Raw genomic sequence first — 20009 nt, forward strand, 5'->3', positions numbered from 1 at the left:
ATATAATTTACTATTTTGGATCAACGTCTTGTGTTCACTTTATTACCTGCTCGGGACCTTGCTTAAAGCACTACTGGACGGGCTGGTTTTCACATACAGCCCGTTCCAGCTTATATTATATATTGTCTTGTGACATTGCTATGTGACACATGTAAGCTAACGACAACAACAATGGCGGAATATACTTTTGTCTGGCAGGATGTGAGTGACGGTTCACCCTTCTCATTGGTTGAAAATGGCCTTCATATTTGTACATCGCCACCTGTTGCTTTGGCATTGTACTACATGTATATTACATCAGTGTTAAACCACTGTGAGCGGCCCGGAGGCGTCTATGCTTTCTACAACGCCACTCGGTTTCCGCATTGCCGTTTTGCGCTCTGATTGGCCGAGCGCGCGCATGCGCATGAGCCGCGACAAGCTCCTCTATCTAAACTCCGCTTAAGCTCCAGGAGAGAGGAGAGAGGCTGAAAAGCCGCAGTTCTTGCCCGACTGATGGGAGCCGAATCCCGGATCCGATTTTTCTGATGAATACCCCCAAAACATGGAGGTCCCGAACGCAATTTATACAAATGGAAGTATTGATTACGCCGTAACGAATCATTAAAAAAATATACCGTTAACTGGAATATGTTGTGTGTGCCTTTACACATATGTTGAATTATGTAATTGGTTTGTCATGACAAACTAATAAAAAATCGCATCGCCGGCTTCGCGGCTGCGTTGCCGGTCCGCGACCCGAGCTCTGGTGTCCGCTGGAGCAAGCCGCAGACGGTCTTAATTACATAATCCAACATATGTGTAAAGGCACACACAACATATTCCAGTTAACGGTATATTTTTTTAATGATTCGTTACGGCGTAATCAATACTTCCATTTGTATAAATTGCGGTAAGGGGAGCTTAGTATTCCTGCCTCTGAGGAGCGCGTTGCGGCTTATGCGCATGCGCGCGCTCGGCCAATCAGAGCAACGCGGAAGGGCATGTTGGTTGCCGAAAGTATTCACGTGGCCCGGAGCGGATTGGAGCGGAGGAGAACTCTCGCTCCGGAAGTCGCGCCGACCCATTTTAAAACCCACTCCGCCGCTCACTTCAAAACCACCTGCTCCGCTCCCCACGCCGCTCACATGCACTGGTGTGTGTGTGTGTGTGTGTGTGTGTGTGTGTGTGTGTGTGTGTGTGTATAGAGGTGTGTGTGCATGTTGCAGTTCAGAGCTGGAGTCCATCCTGATCAGTAGAATATCAACAGCTGAAGAAGAAATTCATGACTGAAGTTATACAAGGAAGAGACGTCTTCAATGAGACGATACCTCAGGTACACACACTCACACACACACACACACACACACTCACACACACACACATACAGGCTCTCTCTATCTCTTTCACTCTGTCTCTCCATTCCTTCTCCTCTCTCTCTCTCTCTCTCTCTCTCTCTCTCTCTTTCTCTCTCCCTCTCTATTCAATTCAAAGGTGCTTTATTTGCATGCATGTCAAACAATTAACAGTATTTTTATGTATTTATTTTTTAGTCAATGTGTTTTTCAAGTTTTAGACGTTACAGTAGACATTACAGACGTATCAAACATAAGCACACACAAAACAAAACCAGGAAAACATAAAAACAGTTCACAGAGCACTTCAATACAAAACCGTTACAATACAATACAGAGTCATTATCTCAGGAGATGAGAGACATAGTCAACCGTTCCACCTGAGAAATAAAGGGCTGCCGCACCACATCAAACTTTCCACTTGATCCCCGCAATGTGTATTTTATCTTTTCCACTTTTAAACAATACATAACATCACAAATCCACCTGAGGGAGGACGATCATTTTTCCAGTTCAGAAGAATGAGACGCCTTGCTAGAAGGGAGGAGTAAGCAAATGGCAATACAGTTCAGCTGTGCTTCTGGTAGATCAGAATCCCCCGAGAGAGAACACCAACAAGTCCCAGAAAATGACATGGTTAACCCTTTCACTGCCACACGACAGCTAATGATGCTAATGATGGAGCATCGCCGTCGGTTGTGTGATAGTAAAGGGCTAACCTTCTGTATTGTCACAGTGAAATGGTTAACCGGCTGTTGTGTGGCAGTGAAAGGGTTCAAGTATCCGACCTGCAAGCTAGCTCCTCTGAGTAGAGCTCAAATATGGAGGACCAGAAAGCTTTTTCTCCTTATTTTCTATTTTCCCCCATCCCAATTTTGAGTTTCCAATTCTCCCTCCCCTGTCTTGAACGTTGCTCGACTATGCCCCCCACTGGTCGGTTGTAGGGAGGATAGAAGCCTTGCATCACGTGTCCCCTCCGATACACGAGGAGGCAGCCTGTCACATCTTTTCACCTGCCAGCGCGGACTCTCAGTGGCGAGGTGTAACATGTGGGAGGCTCACGCTGCCCCCGCTACTTCCTGTCTCTGCTGTGCAGGCGTCCCCCAACCGACCTGTAGGAGTCGCTGTCCATAACGTCCAAATCCCCACCCATCGACTTCCACCCGCTACCTCTGCCAATGAGTTAGTATGACCAGGGACGTGCACAGGATTTAGAAGGCTGAAAAGGGCACTGGGCCTGTGCTATTTTGGGGGGCCCTTTTTGGGCGGGGAGGGGCCTTTTTATGCTTTTTGGGGGGTTTTGGTGATCAAATATTGAATATTGAACTATAATAATCAGTGCAGGAGCTCACTTGAAAGACACTTTTATCACTGACTTAAAAGGCCCATACATCTCCATAAATGTTCAGGGCAGAGGGAATAAGTGCATACCCTACAGACCGCAAGTCTGTTAGGACAGCAGACTCGGTTGGCACTGCTCAAAACTTTTTTAGCTTTTAAATGAATTATTATCTTTATTTCATTGTCTTATTTTTCTTTATTTCTATACATTTTACTTAAATATTTTATTATAATTTGTATCATTGTTTTATGTCATTTTTTTATCATTTTATTAGTTCTTTTTTAATGTCAACATATTATTTATATTATTCAACTCAAACATGTTCCGGTGTGATGTCACAGTATGATGTCATAATAGAATAATCTAGAACATTTGTGATGCCACAGTATGTTGTCATAATCAAACATTCTAGAACATTTGTGATGTCACAGTATGATGTCATAATCAAACATTCTAGAACATTTGTGATGTGACAGTATGATGTGATAATAGAACATTCTAGTACATTTGTGTACAGTATATATTCAACAATTCTCTCAGAAGATCTCATATTGCGTCTACTCTGCCGGAAATTCAAATAAGAAGAAGAAGAAGAAGAAGAAGAAGAAGATCTCATATCTCAGAAGACCAAGTGAAGATATCACTTGTTGTTTCCGGCTCCTTGTCTGTAAGCTTGAATATATTCTGTAGATACAATTTAAAATCCCCACATGGAAAAGGAAACAATGTCCTGTACAATCCTTAATGAGCTGCGTCTGGAGGGAAGGTTCTGTGATGTGGTTATTAAAGTCAACAGCACCGAGTTTAACGCCCACAAGGCAATCCTGTGTTGCTGCAGCACCTATTTCAGGTAAGTTTAGCTTGGTTCAGGTTAGCTTGGTTCAGGTTAGCTTGGTTAGTAAACAAGATACCATACTGTACTTTTACTGTAAACAGATACTATACTGTACTTCTACTGTAAACAGATACTATACTGTACGTCTACTGTAAAAATATACTATACTGTAATTCTACTGTAAACAGATACTATACTGTACTTCTACTGTAAACAGATAATATACTGTACTTATACTGTAAACATATACTATACTGTACTTCTACTGTAAACAGCTACTATACTGTACTTCTAATGTAAACAGATACTATACTGTACTTATACTGTAAACAGATACTGTACTTCTACTGTAAACCGATACTATACTGTACTTCTACTGTAAACATACTATACTGTATGTCTACTGTAAAAAGATACTATACTGTACTTCTACTGTAAAAAGATAATATACTGTACTTCTACTGTAAACAGATACTATATGTAACCCAGGGTTCAGATTCATAACTATTTTAGTCATAGGGACATAAATAGTTAATGCTATTATGTAAGAACATTTGTGATGTCACAGTATGATGTCATAATAGAACATTCTAGAACATAGAACCTTCTAGAACGTTTGTGGTGATGTCGTAATAGACCTTTCTGGAACATAGAACATTCTGGAATGTTTGTGGTGATGTCATAATACAACTTTCTAGAACGTAAAACATTCTGGAACCACCGTATGATGGCATGATAGAAGGTTCTGGAACCTTTGTGAACATTTTGGAATGTTTGTGGTGATGTCATAATAGAACATTTGTGTACAGTATATATTCAACAATTCTCTCAGAAGTTCTCATATCTCAGAAGACCAAGTGAAGATATTACTTGTTGTTTCCGGCTCCTTGTCTGTAAGCTTGAATATATTCTGTAGATACAATTTAAAATCCCCACATGGAAAAGGAAACAATGTCCTGTACAATCCTTAATGAGCTGCGTCTGGAGGGAAGGTTCTGTGATGTGGTTATTAAAGTCCGGCCCGCCTGATATCAAACCTACCGAAGTCGGCCCATGTCACCCCACTTCTTAGGGACCTGCACTGGCTCCCCATTGCTGCACGTATCCGCTTCAAGGCCCTCGACCTAGCATACCGTGCAGCAAAGGGAACCGCTCCCGCCTACCTCCGGTCAATGGTCTCTAACTACACACCCTCAAGACCCCTACGCTCTGCATCTTCTGGCCGCCTCAGACCTACTCCTATCCAAGCTCCCGGAGGGTCATCAAAGAGAAGCCGCCTATTCTCAGTCCTTGCCCCACAATGGTGGAATGAACTACCCATCCCAGTTAGGACAGCCGAATCCCGTCCAATCTTTCGCCGTCGACTAAAGACTCACTTCTTCAACCATTATCTGAAATGATTAAAAAAAAAAAAAAAAAAAAAAATCTAACCCTGACTAACCTTACTGTCGTCATGCACTTGTCCTAATAAACTAACCTACACTGTAACACGCAACACTTGATGAACATTGTTACTCAGCTGATAGAGTTGTACCCTTCTTGCTGTCTTGTCGTACAGAACTTGTAAGTCGCTTTGGATAAAAGCGTCAGCTAAATGACTAAATGTAAAATGTAAATGTAAAGTCAACAGCACCGAGTTTAACGCCCACAAGGCAATCCTGTGTTGCTGCAGCACCTATTTCAGGTAAGTTTAGCTTGGTTCAGGTTAGCTTGGTTCAGGTTAGCTTGGTTAGTAAACAAGATACCATACTGTACTTTTACTGTAAACAGATACTATACTGTACTTCTACTGTAAACAGATACTATACTGTACGTCTACTGTAAAAATATACTATACTGTAATTCTACTGTAAACAGATACTATACTGTACTTCTACTGTAAACAGATAATATACTGTACTTATACTGTAAACATATACTATACTGTACTTCTAATGTAAACAGCTACTATACTGTACTTCTAATGTAAACAGATACTATACTGTACTTATACTGTAAACAGATACTGTACTTCTACTGTAAACCGATACTATACTGTACTTCTACTGTAAACATACTATACTGTATGTCTACTGTAAAAAGATAGTATACTGTACAGTACTTCTACTGTAAAAAGATAATATACTGTACTTCTACTGTAAACAGATACTATATGTAACCCAGGGTTCAGATTCATAACTATTTTAGTCATAGGGACATAAATAGTTAATGCTATTATGTAAGAACATTTGTGATGTCACAGTATGATGTCATAATAGAACATTCTAGAACATAGAACCTTCTAGAACGTTTGTGGATGTCGTAATAGACCTTTATGGAACATAGAACATTCTGGAATGTTTGTGGTGATGTCATAATACAACTTTCTAGAACGTAAAACATTCTGGAACCACCGTATGATGGCATGATAGAAGGTTCTGGAACCTTTGTGAACATTCTGGAATGTTTGTGGTGATGTCTTAATAGAACATTTGTGTACAGTATATATTCAACAATTCTCTCAGAAGTTCTCATATCTCAGAAGACCAAGTGAAGATATCACTTGTTGTTTCCGGCTACTTGTCTGTAAGCTTGAATATATTCTGTAGATACAATTTAAAATCCCCACATGGAAAAGGAAACAATGTCCTGTACAATCCTTAATGAGCTGCGTCTGGAGGGAAGGTTCTGTGATGTGGTTATTAAAGTCAACAGCACCGAGTTTAACGCCCACAAGGCAATCCTGTGTTGCTGCAGCACCTATTTCAGGTAAGTTTAGCTTGGTTCAGGTTAGTTTGGTTAGTAAACAGATAGCATACTGTACTTTTACTGTAAACAGATACTATACTGTACGGCTACTGTAAACATATACTATACTGTACGTCTACTGTAAAAATATACTATACTGTAATTCTACTGTAAACAGATACTGTACTGTACTTATACTGTAAACAGATACTATACTGTACTTCTACTGTAAACATAAACTATACTGTACTTCTACTGTAAACAGCTACTATACTGTACGTCTAATGTAAACAGATACTATACTGTACTTATACTGTAAACATATACTGTACTTCTACTGTAAACCGATACTATACTGTACTTCTACTGTAAACAAATACTATACTGTATGTCTACTGTAAAAAGATACTATACTGTACTTCTACGGTAAAAAGATACTATACTGTACTTCTACTGTAAACAGATACTGTAACCCAGGGTTCAGATTCATAACTATTTAGTCATAGGGACATAAATAGTTAATGCTATTGAAGTTACAAATCAGCTGTGACTTTGTAAACAACAGTTTTGGAATGACCAATTTCAGAGCAAGAAAGTAGATGCTGGATACAAGTTGAAAGTCAATGGCTTCAGGTTCTCAGTCAATTTATTCAGCAGGGCACCAGCGGTAGAAATACAGCAATATCACAGGATACAAATAATCTCTCTGACACACAGCTTGTCCTGTCGTGTGTCCCTAATGTCGAGACTGCTCAGTAATTAAACACTTTCTCGACCCCCGTACCTGGTACTGGAGTCGACTGGTCCACATAGCATAATGACAATACATTTATTTGATCACAAAGGCTGACTTTCGTTCAAGACATTAATTAACATGGTAATTCACTCATTCTGGCTCCTGGGTGGGGATGAGATAGTGTGTGGGTGTGTGTGTATGCATCTATTGTGTGCCTCTCTCGGTCATCAGGTTTGCAACAAAACGGGTTCCTGGGTGGGGGTGTGATAGAGTGTGTGTGTGTGTGTGTCAATCAGGTTTGCCAAGGTCAAGCCAAACTGTGGTCAGCTAGCCATTCTGAATAATGCTATAATACTGTTGAAATAACTATTACTAATTAATCAAAAATACACTATAATATCAAATCTATTAGCCATGTGAACATAAATGGTTACTTCACTATTATGTAAGAACATTTGTGATGTCACAGTATGATGTCATAATAGAACATTCTAGAACATTTTGTGGTGATGTCGTAATAGACCTTTCTGGAACATAGAACATTCTGGAATGTTTGTGGTGATGTCATAATAGAACTTTCTAGAACGTAAAACATTCTGGAACCACCGTATGATGGCATGATAGAAGGTTCTGGAACCTTTGTGAACATTCTGGAATGTTTGTGGTGATGTCATAATAGAACATTCTAGAACATTTGTGTACAGTATATATTCAACAATTTGGACGAATTTGTAAAGGTTGAAATACTGGGTTTGTTTAAAGGGGCTATGTACTATAAATGTCATTTTTCAGTCTCTAGCATTGTATTATAGTAATAGGAGTTCATATCAATGTGTTTTAGTGTCTAAATACCATATTGGCGGATTGCTCTGTTTCAGCTCAGCCCCTTTGCTCCTCCAGTAAATCAGGCCATTTTGATTTGAACGGCCGATATACGTCATACGGCCGCTGGGTGATGCGATTGGCTCTGTGGTTGGAGCTAATGCCCGCCCCCATTCTACCTAGACTAGACAGCGAGTGGAAAGAAAGAAAGAAAAAAAAACACAAGCTGCCGCGAACTCTCATTAGCCGAGAGGGAGAGAAAGGAAGAGAGAGGGAGGGAGGGAGGGAGAGAGGGGGCCTGTCTTTTTTTTCTCTCTCTCTCTCTCTCCCACCCCCTCCCTCTCTCTCTCTCTCTCTATGCCGCGCGCGGACTCATCACCGAGAGGGAGAGAAAGGAAGAGAGAGGGAGAGAGAGATGGAGAGAGAGGGGGCACTTGGGGGGGGGTACCTGCCGGCCGCGTGCCACAGACCCGCAAACGGGAGATTGAAAGAAAGAAAAGAAAAAAAACACAAGCTGCCGCAAACTCTCATCACCGAGAGCCGAGAAAGGAAGAGAGAGGGAGGGAGGGAGAGAGGGGGCTTGTCTTTTTTTTTTCTCTCTCTCTCTCTCTCTCTCTCTCTCCCACCCCCTCCCTCTCTCTCTCTCTCTCTCTCTCTGCCGCGCGCGGACTCATCACTGAGAGGGAGAGAAAGGAAGAGAGAGGGAGGGAGGGAGAGAGGGGGCCTGTCTTTTTTCTCTCTCTCTCTCTCTCTCTCTCTCTCTCTCTCTCTCTCTCTCTCTCTCTCCCACCCCCTCTCTCTCTCTCTCTCTCTCTCTCTCTCTCTCTCTTCCCCCCCCTCCCTCCCTCCCTCTACCAGTGCAGACTGTGGACTGACTGTCACTCAAAGTGCTTATGGGCGGAGCCAGGCCATAACAGCCTGATTTCTTGAGGCTGAAAAATGATGGTTTTGAGTACTTGATTAGAAATATAAAACAATGTGTTTTTTTTTTTTTAAAACCTTACAAATATCTTCAATAGACTAACAGGAATTGTGTAAAGTTGCCCAAATAGTGCTAGGAATAGCAGTACATAGCCCCTTTAATAATGTGTGGTTAGAAGGCTGCTTGCCAAAGGAGTGGAAGCATGCCGTCATCATTCCTATTTTGAAGCCAGGTAAAGTAGCGGCGGACCCAGGGTCATACCGACCCATAGCCTTGACGTCTGTATTGTGTAAAATTATGGAAAGGATGATTACTAATAGATTCGTTTATTTTTTAGAAAGTAAGGATCTTTATGTTGGGTATCAGAATGGGTTTAGAAATGGCAGGTCTACAATGGAATCAGTAGCTGTTCTAGATCAGGACATTAGACAGGCTTTTGACAATAAGGAAGTAGTGATAAGTGTATTTTTGGATATTGAGAAGGCGTATGACTCTTTGTGGAAAGAGGGGTTGCTTTTGAAATTGTATGAGTTAGGAGTTAGAGGGAGATTGTTTAATTGGATAAAGGATTTTCTATTAGATAGGACGATCCAAGTACGTGTGGGGGGGCAAACCTCAAAAACTGTAAAAATAGAAAATGGCAGGGTACAAACAGGGTTTTTGTAGTGATAAAGAAATACGTAAAAAATGTAATCTCACCAAGTCCACATGGCTTTTTCACAAACAGTTAGAGCTATGTTTGAAGTCTCACGGTGTTCCATTAGACAGACCAATTGAACACCACAGATACCACAAATTCTTCTACGCAAGAGAGACATCGAGAGGTTTTGTTTCAGAATTTTATCATCAATTACTAACGTCCTCGTATGAAACCCTCCAACTTGACTCTGTCTGGAGGAGGGATATACCAGACCTGGAAAATGACTTTGATTGGCAAGGAGCCTGGGCAAATGTCCGACTTACATCAAGGAACCCGGATCATCAACAAATCAATCTTAACTATATTCACAGGACATACTTGACTCCTATAAGACTGTGCCGAATGGGGCTTAAACAAGATTCCAAATGCACCCAATGTGCAAATGGGGACGAAGGGACATTTATGCACATGTATTGGGACTGCTCACCAGTTAAGGCATTCTGGAAAGATGTGACCCAACAAATATCAAAACTCGTATCTTGGAATATACCTGTACACCCCTCGGTATTATTATTGAATGATGTTTTTGAGTTTGCAGTGAATCCACAGCTAAAGAGATTGGTTTTATCGGGTATCACAGTAGCCAAAAAGCTGATCGCATCACGCTGGTTTCAACCGGAAAAAATGTGCCGTAAAGTTTGGTTTCTTACATATCTCGATGTAATTTACCATGAAATATCTACAGCAAGAATTCTGGGTCTCAATGAATCCAAAATGTCAATGTGGTTAGAAGTGGTGGAGAGAATAAAAGCTAGCTTATAATGGTAGTGTCTGGTTAGGTGCGAGGGATAGTGGAGGTACTTCTCAAGGTGGGGTCCGGGAGGGGGGGGTTCGAGCTGAGCATATGTGTGTAGGTTTTTTTAGATAACAGGTATTAGGGGTATATCTTATATAAGACAACTAACTAAAATGTGATCTCATTGGATGTGCCCTGACAATTAATGCTTGTATATCTTATCGTGTGTTGTCATGTTTGTTTATATGTTTGTTTAAAAAATAATAAAAAAATTAAATACAAAAAAAAAAAAAAAAAAATGGCACCCCGCAAGGAAGCGCGGTCCGGTCCGGTTCGATGTTATGATTAATGACATCTTTGGGCGAATTGGAAGAGGGTTTGGGTTGTCCTTATTTGCAGACGATGGGGCCATATGGAAAAGAGGGAAGAATGTTGAGTATTGTTTAAAGCAGGTACAAAGAGCTCTGGGGGATGTAGAGAAATGGGGAGACAAGTGGGGTTTTAAAATCTCCGCCTCTAAGTCTAATTATATGATTTTTGGTTTTAGAAAGAGGGTGCCTAGGGGAGGGCTGGTTATGTATGGATCTCCCTTAGAGAGAGTGAAGGTGTTTACATTTTTGGGAGTTTGGTTTGACGAAAGACTGAATTGGGCTGTTCATATAGAGAAAACCCTGGCAAAGTGTGAAAGAATAGTGAATGTGCTGAGAAGTTTGGCTGGGAGTGGGTGGGGAGCGGATAGAGAGACCACGTGCATGATATATCAGGCGATGATCAGGTCAGTAATTGATTATGGCTGTTATGTGTAGGGCTCTGCGGCCAAGGCTACTTTACGAAAGCTGGATGTGCTTCAGTGCAAGGCTCTGAGAATCTGCTGTGGAGCTTTTAAGACCACCCCAGTTCCAGCACTATTGGTGGAAATGGGGGAGTTGCCCTTAAACCTGAGGAGAGTAAAGTTAGGGCTACAGTACTGGGCAAAATTGGGTGGGACAAGTCTGTCCTTCCCAGCTAGGTGTTTACTTTCAGGAGATGGGGATAAGTATAAGCCTTTTTTGTCCAGTATTGATCAGTGGGCCAGGAAGTTGAGATTGCATCAGGGGGGGGTTGCGGAGCACACTCGGTGGCTGTCAGTGCCATTTTGGCTAGTTCCTGATCGAGTCATTGAATTTAGGTTCTTGATGGAGGAGGATAAGGGCGAGATTGTGGGAGAAATAGAGAGGTTCCTTCTGGACTCAGGGTCTCTGGAGGTTTTCACTGATGGCTCTGTGGATCCTGAAAGTGGGAGGGCAGGCTTTGGGTGGTGTGTGCCTCGGTTAGGGATCGGTAAGGGACAAAGAATATCTGATGGCAGCTCTGTATTTGTGACAGAGTTGCTTGCCATTCTCTGGGCATTGTGGTGGGTGGAGGAAGTGGGACCAAGCCAGGTGATTATATGTTCTGGCTCGGCTGCTGCACTGATGGCTCTGAGTGCAGGTGGGTCTAAAGCTTGCCCTGATCTCATTCAGGAAATAATGTTGGTTTTATATAGGATTGCGAAGGCAGGCTGGTCAGTGGAGTTTTGTTGGGTTCCGGGGCATGCTGGGATTGCGGGAAATGAGATGGCTGACTCCCTTGCCAAACAGAGCCTGGGAAGGGAGGAAGAGATAGGCATTTCAATGGGAAGAGTAGAACTCAGAGAGAAGATAAAGAAAGGAGTGGAGGCTGAGTGGCAGGCTGAGTGGGAAAGGGGGACCAAGGGAAGGCACTATTTCTCTCTGCAGCCTCGGGTCAAAAACAAGGTGGATGGATATGGGTCTAGGAGTGATAGGGTGAAGATGTGTAGATTGAGGCTGGGACACTGTGGGTTGAACAGTACCTTTTGCATTGTGGGAAAACATCCAGATGGGGGGTGTGAATGTGGAGAGACTGAAACTGTCGGGCATGTCTTCCTAGAATGTGAAAGGTATAGGAAAGAGAGGGAAATCTTATAAAGTCTGGCAGAGTTGGGAGTATCTTCCTTCTCTCTTAAATCTTTCTTTGGTATGGATAATGAGAACCACCAGCTGATCACAGAGGCAGTGCTGACATTTCTGCACGCTTCAGAGTTGTACCAGAGGATATAGCGTTATTGTATTTATTAGTATTGGACAGGCAAGAGGAGCAGAGAAGAAGGAGATAGTGTGTTCTGAAGATGAGAAGAAGAAGAGGGTAAACAATCAAAAGTTGGTTACCAGAGGCCTAACTATGGCACACCACTAGCGTAGTATAAGAACTGAGGAGGGCAGTAATACGCCTGCGGGAAATTCAAAAGAAGAAAGAAGAAGAAGAGCTCATCAAAAGAATTGCGGTGGGCAGTAATACGCCACGATGCGTCTACACTGCCGGAAATTCTAAAGAAGAAGAAGAAGAAGAAGATCTCATATCTCAGAAGACCAAGTGAAGATATCACTTGTTGTTTCCGGCTACTTGTCTGTAAGCTTTTTTTTTTTTTACGTTTTATTTTATTTTTTTCAATTTTTTGACATGACATAAAACTAGACACACAAACATTAAAAGTAAAAATCCACAATAAATCATAGGACTATGATAGTCCAGTATTTAAATCAAAATAAATGTAGATTAAAGGATATACATATACATAATAATTACGATACACTACAATACATACAAATGCTCTTGCTAGCTCTTCTGCACCCTTCCTTTCTCCTTCCCCCCCCCCCCCCCCCCCCCCCCCCCCCCCCCCCTCAGGACCCCCCTTGGACAGTAACCACCATTTCGTTTAACACCAAGGATTACAAATTCAAATGCTGTGCTTTATCTTCTCCACCATATCTGACCAAATTGCTATGTTGGCTTCATTGACACCTAGAATTCGTGCGGTAGATATCTCTAAATAAATCACATCTAGATAGGTAAGAATCCATACCTTCAGGCACATTTTATCCGGTTGAATCCAGCGTGATGCTATTAACTTTTTGGCAGCCGTAAGACCGGACAAGATTAGCCTCTTAACATGTACTGAGTGTGATAACTGAGAGACATCATTCAGCAACAATACCGAAGGCAGTACAGGTATGGTCAGAAACAAAAGTTCTGATAATTGTGTGGTTACTTCTTCCCAGAATATCTTAACAGGGGGACATTCCCAATACATATGCATAAATGTACCGATCTCACCCTTTAAACACAATGAGCATCGAGAGTCCTGTTTAAGCCCCATAAGGTACAATCGTCTAGGAGTCAAGTAAGTCCTATGAATAAAATTAAGATTAATCTGTTGATGATCCGGGTTGCGTGACGACAGCCGAACGTTTGCCCAGACTTCATACCAATCAAAATCCACTTCCAAGTCTGGTATAGCCTTCCTCCAAACTGAGTCTAGGGGAAGGACTTCATACGAAGACGTAAGTAAGTGACGATAAAAGTCAGAGACGAAGCCTCTCGATGTCTCCTTTTCATAAAATAATTTGTGATATCTGTGGTGCACAAGTGGACTCTTTAAAGGAACTCCATGAACCTTCAAAGCAGCTCTTAATTGTAGATAGAAATAATAAGTAGAGCAGGTGAGGTTAAATTTGTTATGTATATCTCGATAGCTACAGAAACCCTGTTTGTTGAATATATCCCCTAATGTATGTATGCCCTTCTTTTCCCATTTGGTAAATCTGATAGGTTGTTTTCCCAATAAGGAGTAAATTGTTATTAAATATGGGAGAATGACTATGCCATTTATATTGGTTAGTAAATTTTTTCTGTGTGTCACGCCATATCCGGATCACATGTGTAATAAGAGGGCCAAATTTCAAGTTGCATTGCTTAATAGATAAGTTGGTGTATACTATATCCTGTAGTCTATGTGGTGCCACTATATTCTCCTCTAATGGTCTCCAGGATACAGCTGTTTGAGAGTCAAACCAGGTGATCAGTGGTCTTAAAGAGAACACTTTAAAATAGTAGTAGAAGTCTGGAAATGCTAAACCACCGTCTGCTTTATTTCTATGTGCTGTGGATCTTTTTATTCGTGGAGGTTTGTTGTTCCAAATAAATTTATATGCGACGGAGTGTAATTTTTTCCAGTAACCAACAGGGGGGGGGGGGGGGTAACAGCAACATTGAACTGAAGAAGTTGATTCTTGGTAAGACATCCATCTTAACTATTGACGCTCGGGCCTGTACTGAGTTTTTTAGTTTTGACCATCTGTCGAAATCATTTGTGATTCTATCTAGGATTCCGGTATAATTATACTTCACCGTTTGGCATATAGTGGGGAATATTTCAACTCCAAGACATCTAAAGTGTTCTACCATTAGTATATTTTCTGGGAGGGAGGTAGCCTTCGCAGTGACATTAAGTGGAAGGAATGCCGATTTTGGCCAGTTTATCTTAAATCCAGATAGATTGCCAAAATCATCTATTAGTTTGAGCAGATGAGGCATTGAGGTGGTAGGGTTTTGTATGAAAAATATTACATCGTCCGCATATAAACTAATATGATGCTTTGTGCCCCTAATTGAGATTGGCTCTATGGATTGGGATTGTTTTATATATTGTGCCAAAGGCTCTAGGGATAGAGCAAATAGTCCGGGACTAAGAGGACAACCCTGTCCGGACAAACGCGATACAGGGATTGATTGATTGATTGATTGAAAACTTTATGAACAGATTGCAGAATGGGTACAATACAGTACAGCTCAATACACACAATTGTTAAGGGGATGCAGACCAGAGAAAGACTTTCGTCTTGTTTACATCAGGGTCCCCCATTTTCAATTCATCAGGACATATATGACATACTTGACATACAGATAGTCAGTACTGCTACATCTATACATTTATGACATACCAGATTTGCAAATACAGTACTGTTTGTGATACAGAAGGAGTCAAGAAAAGGGAGTATATACATTTGACGTAGAAACTGTACATTGGAGGAGGTTGGGTGGGGGGGGGTTGGGTACATTGGGATATTGACAACCATACTGGGTAATTTACATTGGAGGTGGTTGGGGGGGGGGGAGAAACACTATATAAACAAGCAAAACTGTACAATTGAGGGGAGGGGGGGGAGACACTGTACAAACAAGCAAAATTGTACATTGGACTATTGACAAAACCATACTAGGTAAATGACTGTACATTGGAGGGGGTTGGGTTAGGATATTTACAGGGGCCAGTTTTGAATTGCAGTCTCCCGTAGGTGTCCCTTGAGAGAGGTTTTGAAAGTGGGTAGTGATCCACATTCCTTTACAGCTTTGGGTAGGGCGTTCCACATTGATGTGGCATAATTGCGAAAGGTGTTTAGTCCCTTATTTGAGCCGAATCTGGGTTTAACATGATTTGTGGAGCTCCCTCTGGTGTTGTGATCGTGGTATTCACTGACCTTTGGGAAGTATTTTGACATGTACATGGGTACCTTGGTCGTGTAGTGTATCTTGTAGACCAGGCCCATTGCAAGTTGCTGTACTCTGTCGTCTACTCTAAGCCATCCTAGGTTGTCAAAGTGGGCAGGGGTGAGGTGGGTTCTAGGAGTAAGGTCAAGCAGTAGTCTGACCAGTTTGTTTTGTAATTTTGTTTTTAGCGCCTTTGAGGTGCTTTGGTACCATGAGGTGCAAGCATAGTCGTAGTACCCCTGAATGAGTGCTCCTGCCAGAGTCTTCAGGGTATTCTTGTTTACCAGAGAGGAGATCCGGTACAAGAATCGAGTTCGTTGGTTGACTTTTTTTATTACATTGGATGCCATTTTGTCACAGGAGAGATTAGCCTCTAGGATTTCCTTGTGACAATATTGTCACCCACTGTAACTGAGAAGCCATCGGTCTTGCTGAGTTTGTTATTTGAACCGAAGAGAATGGACTCTGTTTTGCCCATGTGTAATGATAGTTTGTTATCAGCGAGCCTACCCTCAAGGTAGGATTGCATCCAGCTCACTGATAGACTATCAAAACCAATTGCTTTTAGCTTGTCAATCAGAATGGAGTGATTGACTGTGTCAAAGGCCTTTTGTAGGTCCAGCATGACCATGCCGCAGTATTTGCCCGCGTCCACCTCTTGTTTGATGTGGTCATTCAAATAGAGAAGGCATGTGTCAGTGGAGTGGGATGTTCTGAAGCCAGATTGGAATTCGTAGATTAGATTTTTTTCCGCTAGGTACTTTTCGACCTGTTCGTAGAAAATTTTTTCCATGACTTTCGAGATGGAGGTGAGAATAGAAACAGGGCGGTAGTTGCCTGGGTCTAATTTGCTGCCCTTTTTGTGCAGAGGGGTCACCCTCGCAATTTTGAAGTCCTTGGGGACGTGTCCCTGTTTTATGGAGAGGTTTATTATGTGTGTGATGATTGGGGTGATAGCGGCTGCTGAGTCTCTGAGGAATTTGGAGGGGATGTTGTCATGGCCAGTGGCCTTGTTAGGTTGGAGGGCGCTCAGTTTATTGAGTACCTCATCTGTTGTTACCATTTCCAGCTTGAAGTCGTCCTTGCGGACCCCTAGGTTTTTGTAGTAAGCTACTATGTGTTCTACCCCATAAAGCCCTGAGTGGGAGGGTAGTTTGTTTACCAGTGTTGTGGCTATGTTTGTGAAGAAAATGTTTAAGTAATTGGCTACATCCAGCTTGTCTGTGATGAGCGTGTTGTCCGTTTTTATGTTTATGTTTGAGAATCTGGTTTTAAGTTTTTTACTGCATCCTAGTTGATTATTGAGTAATTTCCAAAGTTCACATGGTTTGTTTTTGTTTTTTTCAGTTTTGTCATTGATGAAATTCTTTTTTGCAGTTTTGATCATGGAGTTTACGTCGTTTCTTAGTCTGTTTCTTTCTAGTTTGAATTCAGTCACGTGGGCTTGGAGTTCACTGCTCGTGCTTTTAGTAAGCTTTGACTGACTTTTACGAAACTCAGAGCATTTTTTGTCTCTGGTTTTCATAGCGGCCAGTATTTCGGAGTGCATCCACGGCTCAGCGCGATTTTTTACCCTGGTGGTTCTTAGGGGGGCCATGTCGTTTAGTATTGTTGAGAATTTGGTTTTGAAACCAAGCCATGTTTCTTCAACCAGTGTACCATTGAGTTCATCTGACCAGTCCAGACTCTCCAGTTCAAGGTTGAAGGCCTCGCTAGAGTAGGTTTTGAGGTCTCTAGATGTGACTGTTTTGTGGCATCCAGCCTTTTGTTTTAGTTTTTTGCGGGTACAGAATATCATATAATGATCACTTAACCCTTCATGCTATAACCCCTTTATTGGAGATCTTGGACTTGTCGGAGGTCAGAATGAGGTCAATGGTAGTCTGAGTTGATTCACATACACGTGTGGGTTGGGTGATTAGCTGGCTGAGGCCGTGCAGATCACAAAACCTACTGAATGACTTGAAGACGGGTGCATCTTTTCGTTGCATATCCGTGTTCCAGTCTCCAATAAGAATTTTGTCTACATCCTCAACTCCAGCCAAACACCCATCCAGTGTATCATAAAAGCCACTATGATCTGGCGGCCTGTAGATTGAGCCAACCAGTAGGGATTTCGCCCTTTCGAATAGGATTTCCACCCATACAGTTTCAATTGATTTATGATTCAGGTCATTTCTGTTGATGAATTTGGTGTCTTTGTGTATGTACATACAGACACCACCTCCATGTTTGTTCCTATCATTCCTGATTATTGAGTAGTTCTCAATCTCTATCTCTGGATCTTTTACAGAATCGTCAAGCTTAGTTTCTGAGAAGCACAGTATGTTAGCCTTACCATTTATGAATAATTGTTTGATTTCATCCAATTTGTTTTTTAAGCTGTTTATGTTAATGTGGAAAATGTTCAGTCCGTTGGAGTTGGTTATTTCATTGATGTTGGCAGGTTCGAAGTATTGTTCATTTGTGATCTGTTCCTCTGTGTGGGCTTTGTTGTCGTGGGTGGGAAGGGGGGAGGGGGGGGTCGGGTCCCGCGCCGTGCTGGTACAACAAAGGACTCGTTCCAGGGTCCTTTGTTCCTGGATGTTTTTGCTGTTAGCTCTGCTGGCTAGCCGGCTATCGGGCGTCGAGATGATTAAATCCCGCGTCGAGTTGGTCGTCATGGTTTCGACCCTCGGTTCACCTCCTCTCGTCTCTGCCTCACGTGTGCTCGTCTGCTGCGGCGTCATTGGGGAAGAGTCGCCGTCTGCGCTGTGGATGTAGCCACGGGTTGAGTTGTTGGTGCTGTTGGTCGCGATGGGAACCTCCATCGCTTCTTGCGTTGCCAGGGAAGTGTGGGGAGGTGAATTTACCTGTTATAATCATGGCCATGGCCATAGGCAGCTATGAGGTCACCGAGGTCTGGACCTCGGTAACTATTTGCGCGTGGGCCGTTTGGTCAACGACCGGCCCATTTGGTACTGACTGACACTGGGCCGGCCCAATAATCACATCTCTTACTAAGCCCCTCCCCCACTAGGCTGGGAACAGCGGCCTATTATGCGTGCTGCGGCCCAATCACATCTCTTAATAAGCCCCCCCCTCTCTCACCTGTTTCTCGTGTGAGAAGTACAGATGCGGAAACAGGAAAAATGGAGAAACAGAACAAACGTAAAGGGAGTGCGGAGAAATTGCCGGCCGACAAACTAGAGGTGGATGCTGAAAAATATAATAAAATCACAGACATGTTTGCTGTTTCAACGTCGTCATCCACAATAATACTAGTGCAGGTGCAGTGCAGCAACAAGTTCAACACAGCCTCAGGTAGCCAGCCAGGCAGAAGGGCCGAGGAGGGACGGTGAGCTGGAGGAGGAACCTGATGTAGTTTGTGTGTGCCATCTCTGCCATGGTGATGTCGATAATAATATTAATTATAACGTTATTTGGTCAGCATCGCGTTGGCTAAAATAAGCCCACGTACTGTGAGTGACCGTCACATCTAAGCTGATCAGCACTACTAATGAGACGCTGCCCCCTAGTGGCCGGCTGTAACAAACAAGCACACCATTGATTTAATTGCCATATAAATTATACAAAGATCTAACTATTACTCCTCTCTGAGCATGAATATAAAACAAACGGGTGATAACTGTGTAAACATTATGCAATATTCATCATTGATATTTGGATACTTGAAATCTGTATGAACTGAGTAGTTAGTACCAAATGAATGAATGAATGAAGTTAGTATAAAATGGAACAGCTCCATGCATTAATTGAATAAACAACTATTTGCTCATTACCAGTATGGTATTGTTTAAATTGTACAGCTTTTTGCACATCTTTGTCAGGGAATTCCAACAATTCTGGACCTGAATGTACCAGTTCATTGTAATCATCTCTCTCTCTCCTTAATGTCTAGTCAAGCCAGAAATGGACCTCCCTAATTTCTAAACCCTGGCTGGGTGGTGTCCGACCGATTATAGTGGGCCGGTCTGGGCCACAAAAAAAAATGGACCTCCCTAATTTCTAAACCCTGGCTACGGCCCTGATCATGGCCGAAGGATCTTTGTATAGTACTTTGATCATATTAATGAAACCATCTCCTAACCCCATCCTTCCAAGTACTGCCCATAAATAAGACTATTCTAATCTATCAAAGGCCTTCATCGCATCCAAGGATAATACAGCTATAGGAGGTACGGTATCCTTACTGGCGTCTATCACATGCAGTATCCGTCTAATATTATCCGTGATCAGACGGCCTCTTATGAAGCCTGTCTGATCAGGATGAACTAAAGATGTCATATGCTTTTGAAGTCTGATGGCTAGTACCTTAGCATACAGCTTGAGATCGGTTCCGAGGAGGCTTAAGGGTCTATAGCTACCGCATTCGTTGGGGTCTTTGTCCTTTTTAAGGAGGACAGATATGAGTGCCATATTGACGTCCCTGGGGAAGTTCCCCTCTTTAATTGAGTATAAAATCATATCAAGTAATAGGGGTCCAAT

The sequence above is a fragment of the Notolepis coatsorum genome (assembly GCF_963971535.1).
Source record: "Notolepis coatsorum genome assembly, chromosome: 14".
NCBI classification, from domain to species: Eukaryota; Metazoa; Chordata; class Actinopteri; order Aulopiformes; family Paralepididae; genus Notolepis; species Notolepis coatsorum.